At 37.9% G+C, this 17,729-nt stretch overlaps 13 non-coding genes across 13 annotated transcripts; all 13 read left to right on the forward strand.

Moving 5' to 3' along the window:
• The first annotated feature begins 234 nt into the window (after positions 1–234).
• Positions 235–306, forward strand: TRNAP-CGG (transfer RNA proline (anticodon CGG)). Its single transcript has one exon. It is a non-coding gene; the product is annotated as a tRNA-Pro (tRNA).
• A 1,715-nt stretch (positions 307–2,021) lies between these two features.
• On the forward strand, positions 2,022–2,093 carry TRNAP-CGG (transfer RNA proline (anticodon CGG)). Its single transcript has one exon. It is a non-coding gene; the product is annotated as a tRNA-Pro (tRNA).
• An 823-nt stretch (positions 2,094–2,916) lies between these two features.
• On the forward strand, positions 2,917–2,989 carry TRNAP-AGG (transfer RNA proline (anticodon AGG)). Its single transcript has one exon. It is a non-coding gene; the product is annotated as a tRNA-Pro (tRNA).
• Positions 2,990–4,704: 1,715 nt separating this feature from the next.
• On the forward strand, positions 4,705–4,776 carry TRNAP-CGG (transfer RNA proline (anticodon CGG)). Its single transcript has one exon. It is a non-coding gene; the product is annotated as a tRNA-Pro (tRNA).
• A 1,713-nt stretch (positions 4,777–6,489) lies between these two features.
• TRNAP-CGG (transfer RNA proline (anticodon CGG)) lies at positions 6,490–6,561 on the forward strand. The gene has a single exon. It is a non-coding gene; the product is annotated as a tRNA-Pro (tRNA).
• An 821-nt stretch (positions 6,562–7,382) lies between these two features.
• TRNAP-AGG (transfer RNA proline (anticodon AGG)) lies at positions 7,383–7,454 on the forward strand. The gene has a single exon. It is a non-coding gene; the product is annotated as a tRNA-Pro (tRNA).
• Positions 7,455–8,275: 821 nt separating this feature from the next.
• Positions 8,276–8,347, forward strand: TRNAP-AGG (transfer RNA proline (anticodon AGG)). The gene has a single exon. It is a non-coding gene; the product is annotated as a tRNA-Pro (tRNA).
• Positions 8,348–9,170: 823 nt separating this feature from the next.
• Positions 9,171–9,242, forward strand: TRNAP-AGG (transfer RNA proline (anticodon AGG)). Its single transcript has one exon. It is a non-coding gene; the product is annotated as a tRNA-Pro (tRNA).
• Positions 9,243–10,065: 823 nt separating this feature from the next.
• Positions 10,066–10,137, forward strand: TRNAP-AGG (transfer RNA proline (anticodon AGG)). Its single transcript has one exon. It is a non-coding gene; the product is annotated as a tRNA-Pro (tRNA).
• An 817-nt stretch (positions 10,138–10,954) lies between these two features.
• Positions 10,955–11,026, forward strand: TRNAP-AGG (transfer RNA proline (anticodon AGG)). Its single transcript has one exon. It is a non-coding gene; the product is annotated as a tRNA-Pro (tRNA).
• An 823-nt stretch (positions 11,027–11,849) lies between these two features.
• On the forward strand, positions 11,850–11,921 carry TRNAP-AGG (transfer RNA proline (anticodon AGG)). Its single transcript has one exon. It is a non-coding gene; the product is annotated as a tRNA-Pro (tRNA).
• A 3,373-nt stretch (positions 11,922–15,294) lies between these two features.
• Positions 15,295–15,366, forward strand: TRNAP-AGG (transfer RNA proline (anticodon AGG)). The gene has a single exon. It is a non-coding gene; the product is annotated as a tRNA-Pro (tRNA).
• A 1,715-nt stretch (positions 15,367–17,081) lies between these two features.
• Positions 17,082–17,153, forward strand: TRNAP-AGG (transfer RNA proline (anticodon AGG)). Its single transcript has one exon. It is a non-coding gene; the product is annotated as a tRNA-Pro (tRNA).
• Positions 17,154–17,729: the final 576 nt, after the last annotated feature.

Consider the following 17,729-nt stretch of genomic DNA (forward strand, 5'->3'; position numbering starts at 1 on the left):
AATGTCATTAAATATTGGTTCCCATTTCATTATTTGTGTTATAGCAAAGTGATATTACTTTTCGTACAAGTCTATAACCACGCATTTTCAACCAACATCTGGCATTAAGAACACTTTCAAAACTTTTTTGTGGCAAAAATGTTCATCATCTCTTAGCATAGTTACATCTCATGAGATAATCGAAGTGTTGATTGAACCTCATTTTCATACATTATTCACTGGGTGAAGACGAGTGGCTCGTTGGTCTAGGGGTATGATTCTCGCTTCGGGTGCGAGAGGTCCCGGGTTCAAATCCCGGACGAGCCCAATCACCATTTTCTTGGGGAATGGTCGACAAAGACCACAAGTCAATTTTGAACTGGCCCTGGCTTTGATCTTCTCAACTTATGCTGCACAGCATGCTGAGGTATGGGCAATCAATGCTATCAATGACATAGTGTAGGGACTCCTTCGTTCATCCATAAATTAGCAATTGCCTTTATATCATGATAACAACTTGACACCAATGAGGAAAGCATGATTAGAATAAAAATTGGTGTATATAATAAATTCAAGAAATCGCATAATTGAAAGGGTTTTTGCCTGACTCAATCTGGACAAATTCTTGACTTATTATCCTATTATCTGTCAGTTAACTATTCAAAAGTCATGCTGCTTTTTATATGAAGCCTCGGATACAAGTACTCGTATTTATTCGTTATGTGGACGGAAAGATGGCTTGTTGGTCTTGGGATATGGTTCTCGCTTTGGATGCAAGAAGTTCCGGATTCCAAGCCTGGTAGTTTTATTTTTCTGGGATGAATAGACAATCATAAGGACAATACACGAAGACTTTTGCGACCTGAGTTTTATTCATCTCAATAGAGTGTTAGAGTATGTGGTGAGTAAAGTTAGAAATGCCATTAAATATTGGTTCGCATTTCATTATTTTTGTTATAGCAAAGTGATATTGCTTTTCGTACAAGTCTATAACCATGCATTTTCAACCAACATCTGGTATTAAGAACACTTTCAAAACTTATTTGTGCAAAACATGTTCATCATCTCTTAGCAAAGTTACATCTCATGAGATAATCTAAGTGTTGATTTAACCTCATTTTCATACATTATTCAATGGTTGTAGAAGAGTGGCTCGTTGGTAGAGAGGTTTGATTCTCGCTCCTGTGCAAAAGGTTCTGGGTTCAAATCCCAGACGAACCCCAGCACCGTTTTCTTGGGGAATGGACGACAAAGACCAAGTCAATTTTGAACTGGCCCTGGCTTTGATCTTCTCAACTTACGCTGCACAGCATGCTGAGGTATGGGCAATCAATGCTATCAATGACATAGCGTAGGGACTCCTTCGTTCATCCATACATTAGCAATTGCCTTTATATCATCATAATAACTTGACACCAATGAGGAAAGCATGATTAGAATGAAAATTGGTGTAAAATAAGCAATTCAAGAAATCACATAATTGAAAGGGTTTTTGCTGACTCAATCTGGACAAATTCTTGACTCATTATCCTATTCTATGTCAGTTTACTATTCAAAAGTCATGCTGCTTTTAAAATGAATCGTCGAATACAAGTACTCGTATTTATGCGTTATTTGGACAGAAAGATAGCTTGTTGGTCTTGGGATATGGTTCTCGCTTTGGATGCAAGAAGTTCTGGATTCCAAGCCCGGTAGTTTTATTTTTCTGGGATGAATAGACAATAATAAGGACAATACACGAAGACTTTTGCGACCTGCGTTTTAGTAATCTCAATAGAGTGTTAGAGTATGTGGTGAGTAAAGTTAGAAATGTCATTAAATATTGGTTCCCATTTCATTATTTGTGTTATAGCAAAGTGATATTACTTTTCGTACAAGTCTATAACCACGCATTTTCAACCAACATCTGGCATTAAGAACACTTTCAAAACTTTTTTGTGGCAAAAATGTTCATCATCTCTTAGCATAGTTACATCTCATGAGATAATCGAAGTGTTGATTGAACCTCATTTTCATACATTATTCACTGGGTGAAGACGAGTGGCTCGTTGGTCTAGGGGTATGATTCTCGCTTCGGGTGCGAGAGGTCCCGGGTTCAAATCCCGGACGAGCCCAATCACCATTTTCTTGGGGAATGGTCGACAAAGACCACAAGTCAATTTTGAACTGGCCCTGGCTTTGATCTTCTCAACTTATGCTGCACAGCATGCTGAGGTATGGGCAATCAATGCTATCAATGACATAGCGTAGGGACTCCTTCGTTCATCCATAAATTAGCAATTGCCTTTATATCATGATAACAACTTGACACCAATGAGGAAAGCATGATTAGAATCAAAATTGGTGTATATAAGAAATTCAAGAAATCGCATAATTGAAAGGGTTTTTGCCTGACTCAATCTGGACAAATTCTTGACTTATTATCCTATTCTCTGTCAGTTAACTATTCAAAAGTCATGCTGCTTTTTATATGAAGCCTCGGATACAAGTACTCGTATTTATTCGTTATGTGGACGGAAAGATAGCTTGTTGGTCTTGGGATATGGTTCTCGCTTTGGATGCAAGAAGTTCCGGATTCCAAGCCTGGTAGTTTTATTTTTCTGGGATGAATAGACAATCATAAGGACAATACACGAAGACTTTTGCGACCTGAGTTTTATTCATCTCAATAGAGTGTTAGAGTATGTGGTGAGTAAAGTTAGAAATGCCATTAAATATTGGTTCCCATTTCATTATTTGTGTTATAGCAAAGTGATATTACTTTTCGTACAAGTCTATAACCACGCATTTTCAACCAACATCTGGCATTAGGAACACTTTCAAAACTTATTTGTGCAAAAAATGTTCATCATCTCTTAGCAAAGTTACATCTCATGAGATAATCTAAGTGTTGATTGAACCTCATTTTCATACATTATTCACAGGGTGAAGACGAGTGGCTCGTTGGTCTAGGGTGTATGATTCTCGCTTAGGGTGCGAGAGGTCCCGGGTTCAAATCCCGGACGAGCCCAATCACCATTTTCTTGGGGAATGGTCGACAAAGACCACAAGTCAATTTTGAACTGGCCCTGGCTTTGATCTTCTCAACTTATGCTGCACAGCATGCTGAGGTATGGGCAATCAATGCAATCAATGATATAGCGTAGGGACTCCTTCGTTCATCCATAAATTAGCAATTGCCTTTATATCATGATAACAACTTGACACCAATGAGGAAAGCATGATTAGAATCAAAATTGGTGTATATAAGAAATTCAAGAAATCGCATAATTGAAAGGGTTTTTGCCTGACTCAATCTGGACAAATTCTTGACTTATTATCCTATTATCTGTCAGTTAACTATTCAAAAGTCATGCTGCTTTTTATATGAAGCCTCGGATACAAGTACTCGTATTTATTCGTTATGTGGACGGAAAGATAGCTTGTTGGTCTTGGGATATGGTTCTCGCTTTGGATGCAAGAAGTTCCGGATTCCAAGCCTGGTAGTTTTTTTTTTCTGGGATGAATAGACAATCATAAGGACAATACACGAAGACTTTTGCGACCTGAGTTTTATTCATCTCAATAGAGTGTTAGAGTATGTGGTGAGTAAAGTTAGAAATGCCATTAAATATTGGTTCGCATTTCATTATTTTTGTTATAGCAAAGTGATATTGCTTTTCGTACAAGTCTATAACCATGCATTTTCAACAAACATCTGGTATTAAGAACACTTTCAAAACTTATTTGTGCAAAACATGTTCATCATCTCTTAGCAAAGTTACATCTCATGAGATAATCTAAGTGTTGATTTAACCTCATTTTCATACATTATTCAATGGTTGTAGAAGAGTGGCTCGTTGGTAGAGAGGTTTGATTCTCGCTCCTGTGCAAAAGGTTCTGGGTTCAAATCCCAGACGAACCCCAGCACCGTTTTCTTGGGGAATGGACGACAAAGACCAAGTCAATTTTGAACTGGCCCTGGCTTTGATCTTCTCAACTTACGCTGCACAGCATGCTGAAGTATGGGCAATCAATGCTATCAATGACATAGCGTAGGGACTCCTTCGTTCATCCATACATTAGCAATTGCCTTTATATCATCATAATAACTTGACACCAATGAGGAAATCATGATTAGAATGAAAATTGGTGTAAAATAAGCAATTCAAGAAATCACATAATTGAAAGGGTTTTTGCTGACTCAATCTGGACAAATTCTTGACTCATTATCCTATTCTATGTCAGTTTACTATTCAAAAGTCATGCTGCTTTTAATATGAATCGTCGAATACAAGTACTCGTATTTATGCGTTATTTGGACAGAAAGATAGCTTGTTGGTCTTGGGATATGGTTCTCGCTTTAGATGCAAGAAGTTCTGGATTCCAAGCCCGGTAGTTTTATTTTTCTGGGATGAATAGACAATAATAAGGACAATACACGAAGACTTTTGCGACCTGAGTTTTAGTAATCTCAATAGAGTGTTAGAGTATGTGGTGAGTAAAGTTAGAAATGTCATTAAATATTGGTTCCCATTTCATTATTTGTGTTATAGCAAAGTGATATTACTTTTCGTACAAGTCTATAACCACGCATTTTCAACCAACATCTGGCATTAAGAACACTTTCAAAACTTATTTGTGCAAAAAATGTTCATCATCTCTTAGCAAAGTTACATCTCATGAGATAATCGAAGTGTTGATTGAACCTCATATTCATACATTATTCACAGGGTGAAGACGAGTGGCTCGTTGGTCTAGGGGTATGATTCTCGCTTCGGGTGCGAGAGGTCCCGGGTTCAAATCCCGGACGAGCCCAATCACCATTTTCTTGGGGAATGGTCGACAAAGACCACAAGTCAATTTTGAACTGGCCCTGGCTTTGATCTTCTCAACTTATGCTGCACAGCATGCTGAGGTATGGGCAATCAATGCAATCAATGATATAGCGTAGGGACTCCTTCGTTCATCCATAAATTAGCAATTGCCTTTATATCATGATAACAACTTGACACCAATGAGGAAAGCATGATTAGAATCAAAATTGGTGTATATAAGAAATTCAAGAAATCGCATAATTGAAAGGGTTTTTGCCTGACTCAATCTGGACAAATTCTTGACTTATTATCCTATTATCTGTCAGTTAACTATTCAAAAGTCATGCTGCTTTTTATATGAAGCCTCGGATACAAGTACTCGTATTTATTAGTTATGTGGACGGAAAGATAGCTTGTTGGTCTTGGGATATGGTTCTCGCTTTGGATGCAAGAAGTTCCGGATTCCAAGCCTGGTAGTTTTATTTTTCTGGGATGAATAGACAATCATAAGGACAATACACGAAGACTTTTGCGACCTGAGTTTTATTCATCTCAATAGTGTTAGAGTATGTGGTGAGTAAAGTTAGAAATGCCATTAAATATTGGTTCCCATTTCATTATTTGTGTTATAGCAAAGTGATATTGCTTTTCGTACAAGTCTATAACCATGCATTTTCAACAAACATCTGGTATTAAGAACACTTTCAAAACTTATTTGTGCAAAACATGTTCATCATCTCTTAGCAAAGTTACATCTCATGAGATAATCTAAGTGTTGATTTAACCTCATTTTCATACATTATTCAATGGTTGTAGAAGAGTGGCTCGTTGGTAGAGAGGTTTGATTCTCGCTCCTGTGCAAAAGGTTCTGGGTTCAAATCCCAGACGAACCCCAGCACCGTTTTCTTGGGGAATGGACGACAAAGACCAAGTCAATTTTGAACTGGCCCTGGCTTTGATCTTCTCAACTTACGCTGCACAGCATGCTGAGGTATGGGCAATCAATGCTATCAATGACATAGCGTAGGGACTCCTTCGTTCATCCATACATTAGCAATTGCCTTTATATCATCATAATAACTTGACACCAATGAGGAAAGCATGATTAGAATGAAAATTGGTGTAAAATAAGCAATTCAAGAAATCACATAATTGAAAGGGTTTTTGCTGACTCAATCTGGACAAATTCTTGACTCATTATCCTATTCTATGTCAGTTTACTATTCAAAAGTCATGCTGCTTTTAATATGAATCGTCGAATACAAGTACTCGTATTTATGCGTTATTTGGACAGAAAGATAGCTTGTTGGTCTTGGGATATGGTTCTCGCTTTAGATGCAAGAAGTTCTGGATTCCAAGCCCGGTAGTTTTATTTTTCTGGGATGAATAGACAATAATAAGGACAATACACGAAGACTTTTGCGACCTGAGTTTTAGTAATCTCAATAGAGTGTTAGAGTATGTGGTGAGTAAAGTTAGAAATGTCATTAAATATTGGTTCCCATTTCATTATTTGTGTTATAGCAAAGTGATATTACTTTTCGTACAAGTCTATAACCACGCATTTTCAACCAACATCTGGCATTAAGAACACTTTCAAAACTTATTTGTGCAAAAAATGTTCATCATCTCTTAGCAAAGTTACATCTCATGAGATAATCGAAGTGTTGATTGAACCTCATATTCATACATTATTCACAGGGTGAAGACGAGTGGCTCGTTGGTCTAGGGGTATGATTCTCGCTTCGGGTGCGAGAGGTCCCGGGTTCAAATCCCGGACGAGCCCAATCACCATTTTCTTGGGGAATGGTCGACAAAGACCACAAGTCAATTTTGAACTGGCCCTGGCTTTGATCTTCTCAACTTATGCTGCACAGCATGCTGAGGTATGGGCAATCAATGCAATCAATGATATAGCGTAGGGACTCCTTCGTTCATCCATAAATTAGCAATTGCCTTTATATCATGATAACAACTTGACACCAATGAGGAAAGCATGATTAGAATCAAAATTGGTGTATATAAGAAATTCAAGAAATCGCATAATTGAAAGGGTTTTTGCCTGACTCAATCTGGACAAATTCTTGACTTATTATCCTATTATCTGTCAGTTAACTATTCAAAAGTCATGCTGCTTTTTATATGAAGCCTCGGATACAAGTACTCGTATTTATTAGTTATGTGGACGGAAAGATAGCTTGTTGGTCTTGGGATATGGTTCTCGCTTTGGATGCAAGAAGTTCCGGATTCCAAGCCTGGTAGTTTTATTTTTCTGGGATGAATAGACAATCATAAGGACAATACACGAAGACTTTTGCGACCTGAGTTTTATTCATCTCAATAGTGTTAGAGTATGTGGTGAGTAAAGTTAGAAATGCCATTAAATATTGGTTCCCATTTCATTATTTGTGTTATAGCAAAGTGATATTACTTTTCGTACAAGTCTATAACCACGCATTTTCAACCAACATCTGGCATTAGGAACACTTTCAAAACTTATTTGTGCAAAAAATGTTCATCATCTCTTAGCAAAGTTACATCTCATGAGATAATCGAAGTGTTGATTGAACCTCATTTTCATACATTATTCACAGGGTGAAGACGAGTGGCTCGTTGGTCTAGGGGTATGATTCTCGCTTAGGGTGCGAGAGGTCCCGGGTTCAAATCCCGGACGAGCCCAATCACCATTTTCTTGGGGAATGGTCGAAAAAGACCACAAGTCAATTTTGAACTGGCCCTGGCTTTGATCTTCTCAACTTATGCTGCACAGCATGCTGAGGTATGGGCAATCAATGCTATCAATGACATAGCGTAGGGACTCCTTCGTTCATCCATAAATTAGCAATTGCCTTTATATCATGATAACAACTTGACACCAATGAGGAAAGCATGATTAGAATCAACATTGGTGTATATAAGAAATTCAAGAAATCGCATAATTGAAAGGGTTTTTGCCTGACTCAATCTGGACAAATTCTTGACTTATTATCCTATTATCTGTCAGTTAACTATTCAAAAGTCATGCTGCTTTTTATATGAAGCCTCGGATACAAGTACTCGTATTTATTCGTTATGTGGACGGAAAGATAGCTTGTTGGTCTTGGGATATGGTTCTCGCTTTGGATGCAAGAAGTTCCGGATTCCAAGCCTGGTAGTTTTATTTTTCTGGGATGAATAGACAATCATAAGGACAATACACAAAGACTTTTGTGACCTGAGTTTTATTCATCTCAATAGTGTTAGAGTATGTGGTGAGTAAAGTTAGAAATGCCATTAAATATTGGTTCCCATTTCATTATTTGTGTTATAGCAAAGTGATATTACTTTTCGTACAAGTCTATAACCACGCATTTTCAACCAACATCTGGCATTAGGAACACTTTCAAAACTTATTTGTGCAAAAAATGTTCATCATCTCTTAGCAAAGTTACATCTCATGAGATAATCGAAGTGTTGATTGAACCTCATTTTCATACATTATTCACAGGGTGAAGACGAGTGGCTCGTTGGTCTAGGGGTATGATTCTCGCTTAGGGTGCGAGAGGTCCCGGGTTCAAATCCCGGACGAGCCCAATCACCATTTTCTTGGGGAATGGTCGACAAAGACCACAAGTCAATTTTGAACTGGCCCTGGCTTTGATCTTCTCAACTTATGCTGCACAGCATGCTGAGGTATGGGCAATCAATGCTATCAATGACATAGCGTAGGGACTCCTTCGTTCATCCATAAATTAGCAATTGCCTTTATATCATGATAACAACTTGACACCAATGAGGAAAGCATGATTAGAATCAAAATTGGTGTATATAAGAAATTCAAGAAATCGCATAATTGAAAGGGTTTTTGCCTGACTCAATCTGGACAAATTCTTGACTTATTATCCTATTATCTGTCAGTTAACTATTCAAAAGTCATGCTGCTTTTTATATGAAGCCTCGGATACAAGTACTCGTATTTATTCGTTATGTGGACGGAAAGATAGCTTGTTGGTCTTGGGATATGGTTCTCGCTTTGGATGCAAGAAGTTCCGGATTCCAAGCCTGGTAGTTTTATTTTTCTGGGATGAATAGACAATCATAAGGACAATACACGAAGACTTTTGCGACCTGAGTTTTATTCATCTCAATAGAGTGTTAGAGTATGTGGTGAGTAAAGTTAGAAATGCCATTAAATATTGGTTCCCATTTCATTATTTGTGTTATAGCAAAGTGATATTACTTTTCGTACAAGTCTATAACCACGCATTTTCAACCAACATCTGGCATTAGGAACACTTTCAAAACTTATTTGTGCAAAAAATGTTCATCATCTCTTAGCAAAGTTACATCTCATGAGATAATCGAAGTGTTGATTGAACCTCATTTTCATACATTATTCACAGGGTGAAGACGAGTGGCTCGTTGGTCTAGGGGTATGATTCTCGCTTAGGGTGCGAGAGGTCCCGGGTTCAAATCCCGGACGAGCCCAATCACCATTTTCTTGGGGAATGGTCGACAAAGACCACAAGTCAATTTTGAACTGGCCCTGGCTTTGATCTTCTCAACTTATGCTGCACAGCATGCTGAGGTATGGGCAATCAATGCTATCAATGACATAGCGTAGGGACTCCTTCGTTCATCCATAAATTAGCAATTGCCTTTATATCATGATAACAACTTGACACCAATGAGGAAAGCATGATTAGAATCAAAATTGGTGTATATAAGAAAATCAAGAAATCGCATAATTGAAAGGGTTTTTGCCTGACTCAATCTGGACAAATTCTTGACTTATTATCCTATTATCTGTCAGTTAACTATTCAAAAGTCATGCTGCTTTTTATATGAAGCCTCGGATACAAGTACTCGTATTTATTCGTTATGTGGACGGAAAGATAGCTTGTTGGTCTTGGGATATGGTTCTCGCTTTGGATGCAAGAAGTTCCGGATTCCAAGCCTGGTAGTTTTATTTTTCTGGGATGAATAGACAATCATAAGGACAATACACGAAGACTTTTGCGACCTGAGTTTTATTCATCTCAATAGAGTGTTAGAGTATGTGGTGAGTAAAGTTAGAAATGCCATTAAATATTGGTTCCCATTTCATTATTTGTGTTATAGCAAAGTGATATTACTTTTCGTACAAGTCTATAACCACGCATTTTCAACCAACATCTGGCATTAGGAACACTTTCAAAACTTATTTGTGCAAAAAATGTTCATCATCTCTTAGCAAAGTTACATCTCATGAGATAATCGAAGTGTTGATTGAACCTCATTTTCATACATTATTCACAGGGTGAAGACGAGTGGCTCGTTGGTCTAGGGGTATGATTCTCACTTAGGGTGCGAGAGGTCCCGGGTTCAAATCCCGGACGAGCCCAATCACCATTTTCTTGGGGAATGGTCGACAAAGACCACAAGTCAATTTTGAACTGGCTTTGATCTTCTCAACTTATGCTGCACAGCATGCTGAGGTATGGGCAATCAATGCTATCAATGACATAGCGTAGGGACTCCTTCGTTCATCCATAAATTAGCAATTGCCTTTATATCATGATAACAACTTGACACCAATGAGGAAAGCATGATTAGAATCAAAATTGGTGTATATAAGAAATTCAAGAAATCGCATAATTGAAAGGGTTTTTGCCTGACTCAATCTCGACAAATTCTTGACTTATTATCCTATTATCTGTCAGTTAACTATTCAAAAGTCATGCTGCTTTTTATATGAAGCCTCGGATACAAGTACTCGTATTTATTCGTTATGTGGACGGAAAGATAGCTTGTTGGTCTTGGGATATGGTTCTCGCTTTGGATGCAAGAAGTTCCGGATTCCAAGCCTGGTAGTTTTATTTTTCTGGGATGAATAGACAATCATAAGGACAATACACGAAGACTTTTGCGACCTGAGTTTTATTCATCTCAATAGAGTGTTAGAGTATGTGGTGAGTAAAGTTAGAAATGCCATTAAATATTGGTTCCCATTTCATTATTTGTGTTATAGCAAAGTGATATTACTTTTCGTACAAGTCTATAACCACGCATTTTCAACCAACATCTGGCATTAGGAACACTTTCAAAACTTATTTGTGCAAAAAATGTTCATCATCTCTTAGCAAAGTTACATCTCATGAGATAATCGAAGTGTTGATTGAACCTCATTTTCATACATTATTCACAGGGTGAAGACGAGTGGCTCGTTGGTCTAGGGGTATGATTCTCGCTTAGGGTGCGAGAGGTCCCGGGTTCAAATCCCGGACGAGCCCAATCACCATTTTCTTGGGGAATGGTCGACAAAGACCACAAGTCAATTTTGAACTGGCCCTGGCTTTGATCTTCTCAACTTATGCTGCACAGCATGCTGAGGTATGGGCAATCAATGCTATCAATGACATAGCGTAGGGACTCCTTCGTTCATCCATAAATTAGCAATTGCCTTTATATCATGATAACAACTTGACACCAATGAGGAAAGCATGATTAGAATCAAAATTGGTGTATATAAGAAATTCAAGAAATCGCATAATTGAAAGGGTTTTTGCCTGACTCAATCTGGACAAATTCTTGACTTATTATCCTATTATCTGTCAGTTAACTATTCAAAAGTCATGCTGCTTTTTATATGAAGCCTCGGATACAAGTACTCGTATTTATTCGTTATGTGGACGGAAAGATAGCTTGTTGGTCTTGGGATATGGTTCTCGCTTTGGATGCAAGAAGTTCCGGATTCCAAGCCTGGTAGTTTTATTTTTCTGGGATGAATAGACAATCATAAGGACAATACACGAAGACTTTTGCGACCTGAGTTTTATTCATCTCAATAGAGTGTTAGAGTATGTGGTGAGTAAAGTTAGAAATGCCATTAAATATTGGTTCCCATTTCATTATTTGTGTTATAGCAAAGTGATATTACTTTTCGTACAAGTCTATAACCACGCATTTTCAACCAACATCTGGCATTAGGAACACTTTCAAAACTTATTTGTGCAAAAAATGTTCATCATCTCTTAGCAAAGTTACATCTCATGAGATAATCGAAGTGTTGATTGAACCTCATTTTCATACATTATTCACAGGGTGAAGACGAGTGGCTCGTTGGTCTAGGGGTATGATTCTCACTTAGGGTGCGAGAGGTCCCGGGTTCAAATCCCGGACGAGCCCAATCACCATTTTCTTGGGGAATGGTCGACAAAGACCACAAGTCAATTTTGAACTGGCTTTGATCTTCTCAACTTATGCTGCACAGCATGCTGAGGTATGGGCAATCAATGCTATCAATGACATAGCGTAGGGACTCCTTCGTTCATCCATAAATTAGCAATTGCCTTTATATCATGATAACAACTTGACACCAATGAGGAAAGCATGATTAGAATCAAAATTGGCGTATATAAGAAATTCAAGAAATCGCATAATTGAAAGGGTTTTTGCCTGACTCAATCTGGACAAATTCTTGACTTATTATCCTATTATCTGTCAGTTAACTATTCAAAAGTCATGCTGCTTTTTATATGAAGCCTCGGATACAAGTACTCGTATTTATTCGTTATGTGGACGGAAAGATAGCTTGTTGGTCTTGGGATATGGTTCTCGCTTTGGATGCAAGAAGTTCCGGATTCCAAGCCTGGTAGTTTTATTTTTCTGGGATGAATAGACAATCATAAGGACAATCCACGAAGACTTTTGCGACCTGAGTTTTATTCATCTCAATAGAGTGTTAGAGTATGTGGTGAGTAAAGTTAGAAATGCCATTAAATATTGGTTCCCATTTCATTATTTTTGTTATAGCAAAGTGATATTGCTTTTCGTACAAGTCTATAACCATGCATTTTCAACCAACATCTGGTATTAAGAACACTTTCAAAACTTATTTGTGCAAAACATGTTCATCATCTCTTAGCAAAGTTACATCTCATGAGATAATCTAAGTGTTGATTTAACCTCATTTTCATACATTATTCAATGGTTGTAGACGAGTGGCTCGTTGGTAGAGAGGTTTGATTCTCGCTCCTGTGCAAAAGGTTCTGGGTTCAAATCCCAGACGAACCCCAGCACCGTTTTCTTGGGGAATGGACGACAAAGACCAAGTCAATTTTGAACTGGCCCTGGCTTTGATCTTCTCAACTTACGCTGCACAGCATGCTGAGGTATGGGCAATCAATGCTATCAATGACATAGCGTAGGGACTCCTTCGTTCATCCATACATTAGCAATTGCCTTTATATCATCATAATAACTTGACACCAATGAGGAAAGCATGATTAGAATGAAAATTGGTGTAAAATAAGCAATTCAAGAAATCACATAATTGAAAGGGTTTTTGCTGACTCAATCTGGACAAATTCTTGACTCATTATCCTATTCTATGTCAGTTTACTATTCAAAAGTCATGCTGCTTTTAATATGAATCGTCGAATACAAGTACTCGTATTTATGCGTTATGTGGACAGAAAGATAGCTTGTTGGTCTTGGGATATGGTTCTCGCTTTGGATGCAAGAAGTTCTGGATTCCAAGCCTGGTAGTTTTATTTTTCTGGGATGAATAGACAATAATAAGGACAATACACGAAGACTTTTGCGACCTGAGTTTTAGTAATCTCAATAGAGTGTTAGAGTATGTGGTGAGTAAAGTTAGAAATGTCATTAAATATTGGTTCCCATTTCATTATTTGTGTTATAGCAAAGTGATATTACTTTTCGTACAAGTCTATAACCACGCATTTTCAACCAACATCTGGCATTAAGAACACTTTCAAAACTAGGGGTATGATTCTCGCTTCGGGTGCGAGAGGTCCCGGGTTCAAATCCCGGACGAGCCCAATCACCATTTTCTTGGGGAATGGTCGACAAAGACCACAAGTCAATTTTGAACTGGCCCTGGCTTTGATCTTCTCAACTTATGCTGCACAGCATGCTGAGGTATGGGCAATCAATGCTATCAATGACATAGCGTAGGGACTCCTTCGTTCATCCATAAATTAGCAATTGCCTTTATATCATGATAACAACTTGACACCAATGAGGAAAGCATGATTAGAATCAAAATTGGTGTATATAAGAAATTCAAGAAATCGCATAACTGAAAGGGTTTTTGCCTGACTCAATCTGGACAAATTCTTGACTTATTATCCTATTATCTGTCAGTTAACTATTCAAAAGTCATGCTGCTTTTTATATGAAGCCTCGGATACAAGTACTCGTATTTATTCGTTATGTGGACGGAAAGATAGCTTGTTGGTCTTGGGATATGGTTCTCGCTTTGGATGCAAGAAGTTCCGGATTCCAAGCCTGGTAGTTTTATTTTTCTGGGATGAATAGACAATCATAAGGACAATACACGAAGACTTTTGCGACCTGAGTTTTATTCATCTCAATAGAGTGTTAGAGTATGTGGTGAGTAACGTTAGAAATGCCATTAAATATTGGTTCCCATTTCATTATTTTTGTTATAGCAAAGTGATATTGCTTTTCGTACAAGTCTATAACCATGCATTTTCAACCAACATCTGGTATTAAGAACACTTTCAAAACTTATTTGTGCAAAACATGTTCATCATCTCTTAGCAAAGTTACATCTCATGAGATAATCTAAGTGTTGATTTAACCTCATTTTCATACATTATTCAATGGTTGTAGAAGAGTGGCTCGTTGGTAGAGAGGTTTGATTCTCGCTCCTGTGCAAAAGGTTCTGGGTTCAAATCCCAGACGAACCCCAGCACCGTTTTCTTGGGGAATGGACGACAAAGACCAAGTCAATTTTGAACTGGCCCTGGCTTTGATCTTCTCAACTTACGCTGCACAGCATGCTGAGGTATGGGCAATCAATGCTATCAATGACATAGCGTAGGGACTCCTTCGTTCATCCATACATTAGCAATTGCCTTTATATCATCATAATAACTTGACACCAATGAGGAAAGCATGATTAGAATGAAAATTGGTGTAAAATAAGCAATTCAAGAAATCACATAATTGAAAGGGTTTTTGCTGACTCAATCTGGACAAATTCTTGACTCATTATCCTATTCTATGTCAGTTTACTATTAAAAAGTCATGCTGCTTTTAATATGAATCGTCGAATACAAGTACTCGTATTTATGCGTTATGTGGACAGAAATATAGCTTGTTGGTCTTGGGATATGGTTCTCGCTTTGGATGCAAGAAGTTCTGGATTCCAAGCCCGGTAGTTTTATTTTTCTGGGATGAATAGACAATAATAAGGACAATACACGAAGACTTTTGCGACCTGAGTTTTAGTAATCTCAATAGAGTGTTAGAGTATGTGGTGAGTAAAGTTAGAAATGTCATTAAATATTGATTCCCATTTCATTATTTGTGTTATAGCAAAGTGATATTACTTTTCGTACAAGTCTATAACCACGCATTTTCAACCAACATCTGGCATTAAGAACACTTTCAAAATTTATTTGTGCAAAAAATGTTCATCATCTCTTAGCAAAGTTACATCTCATGAGATAATCGAAGTGTTGATTGAACCTCATTTTCATACATTATTCACAGGGTGAAGACGAGTGGCTCGTTGGTCTAGGGGTATGATTCTCGCTTAGGGTGCGAGAGGTCCCGGGTTCAAATCCCGGACGAGCCCAATCAACATTTTCTTGGGGAATGGTCGACAAAGACCACAAGTCAATTTTGAACTGGCCCTGGCTTTGATCTTCTCAACTTATGCTGCACAGCATGCTGAGGTATGGGCAATCAATGCTATCAATGACATAGCGTAGGGACTCCTTCGTTCATCCATAAATTAGCAATTGCCTTTATATCATGATAACAACTTGACACCAATGAGGAAAGCATGATTAGAATCAAAATTGGTGTATATAAGAAATTCCAGAAATCGCATAATTGAAAGGGTTTTTGCCTGACTCAATCTGGACAAATTCTTGACTTATTATCCTATTCTCTGTCAGTTAACTATTCAAAAGTAATGCTGCTTTTTATATGAAGCCTCGGATACAAGTACTCGTATTTATTCGTTATGTGGACGGAAAGATAGCTTGTTGGTCTTGGGATATCGTTCTCGCTTTGGATGCAAGAAGTTCCGGATTCCAAGCCTGGTAGTTTTATTTTTCTGGGATGAATAGACAATCATAAGGACAATACACGAAGACTTTTGCGACCTGAGTTTTATTCATCTCAATAGAGTGTTAGAGTATGTGGTGAGTAAAGTTAGAAATGCCTTTAAATATTGGTTCCCATTTCATTATTTTTGTTATAGCAAAGTGATATTGCTTTTCGTACAAGTCTATAACCATGCATTTTCAACCAACATCTGGTATTAAGAACACTTTCAAAACTTATTTGTGCAAAACATGTTCATCATCTCTTAGCAAAGTTACATCTCATGAGATAATCTAAGTGTTGATTTAACCTCATTTTCATACATTATTCAATGGTTGTAGACGAGTGGCTCGTTGGTAGAGAGGTTTGATTCTCGCTCCTGTGCAAAAGGTTCTGGGTTCAAATCCCAGACGAACCCCAGCACCGTTTTCTTGGGGAATGGACGACAAAGACCAAGTCAATTTTGAACTGGCCCTGGCTTTGATCTTCTCAACTTACGCTGCACAGCATGCTGAGGTATGGGCAATCAATGCTATCAATGACATAGCGTAGGGACTCCTTCGTTCATCCATACATTAGCAATTGCCTTTATATCATGATAACAACTTGACACCAATGAGGAAAGCATGATTAGAATGAAAATTGGTGTAAAATAAGCAATTCAAGAAATCACATAATTGAAAGGGTTTTTGCTGACTCAATCTGGACAAATTCTTGACTCATTATCCTATTCTATGTCAGTTTACTATTAAAAAGTCATGCTGCTTTTAATATGAATCGTCGAATACAAGTACTCGTATTTATGCGTTATGTGGACAGAAATATAGCTTGTTGGTCTTGGGATATGGTTCTCGCTTTGGATGCAAGAAGTTCTGGATTCCAAGCCCGGTAGTTTTATTTTTCTGGGATGAATAGACAATAATAAGGACAATACACGAAGACTTTTGCGACCTGAGTTTTAGTAATCTCAATAGAGTGTTAGAGTATGTGGTGAGTAAAGTTAGAAATGTCATTAAATATTGGTTCCGATTTCATTATTTGTGTTATAGCAAAGTGATATTACTTTTCGTACAAGTCTATAACCACGCATTTTCAACCAACATCTGGCATTAAGAACACTTTCAAAACTTATTTGTGCAAAAAATGTTCATCATCTCTTAGCAAAGTTACATCTCATGAGATAATCGAAGTGTTGATTGAACCTCATTTTCATACATTATTCACAGGGTGAAGCCGAGTGGCTCGTTGGTCTAGGGGTATGATTCTCGCTTAGGGTGCGAGAGGTCCCGGGTTCAAATCCCGGACGAGCCCAATCAACATTTTCTTGGGGAATGGTCGACAAAGACCACAAGTCAATTTTGAACTGGCCCTGGCTTTGATCTTCTCAACTTATGCTGCACAGCATGCTGAGGTATGGGCAATCAATGCTATCAATGACATAGCGTAGGGACTCCTTCGTTCATCCATAAATTAGCAATTGCCTTTATATCATGATAACAACTTGACACCAATGAGGAAAGCATGATTAGAATCAAAATTGGTGTATATAAGAAATTCAAGAAATCGCATAATTGAAAGGGTTTTTGCCTGACTCAATCTGGACAAATTCTTGACTTATTATCCTATTCTCTGTCAGTTAACTATTCAAAAGTCATGCTGCTTTTTATATGAAGCCTCGGATACAAGTACTCGTATTTATTCGTTATGTGGACGGAAAGATAGCTTGTTGGTCTTGGGATATGGTTCTCGCTTTGGATGCAAGAAGTTCCGGAATCCAAGCCTGGTAGTTTTGTTTTTTCTGGGATGAGTTTACAATCATAAGGACAATACACGAAGACTTTTGCGACCTGAGTTTTATTCATCTCAATAGAGTGTTAGAGTATGTGG

The sequence above is a fragment of the Petromyzon marinus genome, chromosome 35 (genome assembly GCF_048934315.1).
Source record: "Petromyzon marinus isolate PM22_M1 ecotype Great Lakes invasive population chromosome 35, UKy_Petmar_22M1.pri1.0, whole genome shotgun sequence".
Classification (NCBI taxonomy): domain Eukaryota; kingdom Metazoa; phylum Chordata; class Hyperoartia; order Petromyzontiformes; family Petromyzontidae; genus Petromyzon; species Petromyzon marinus.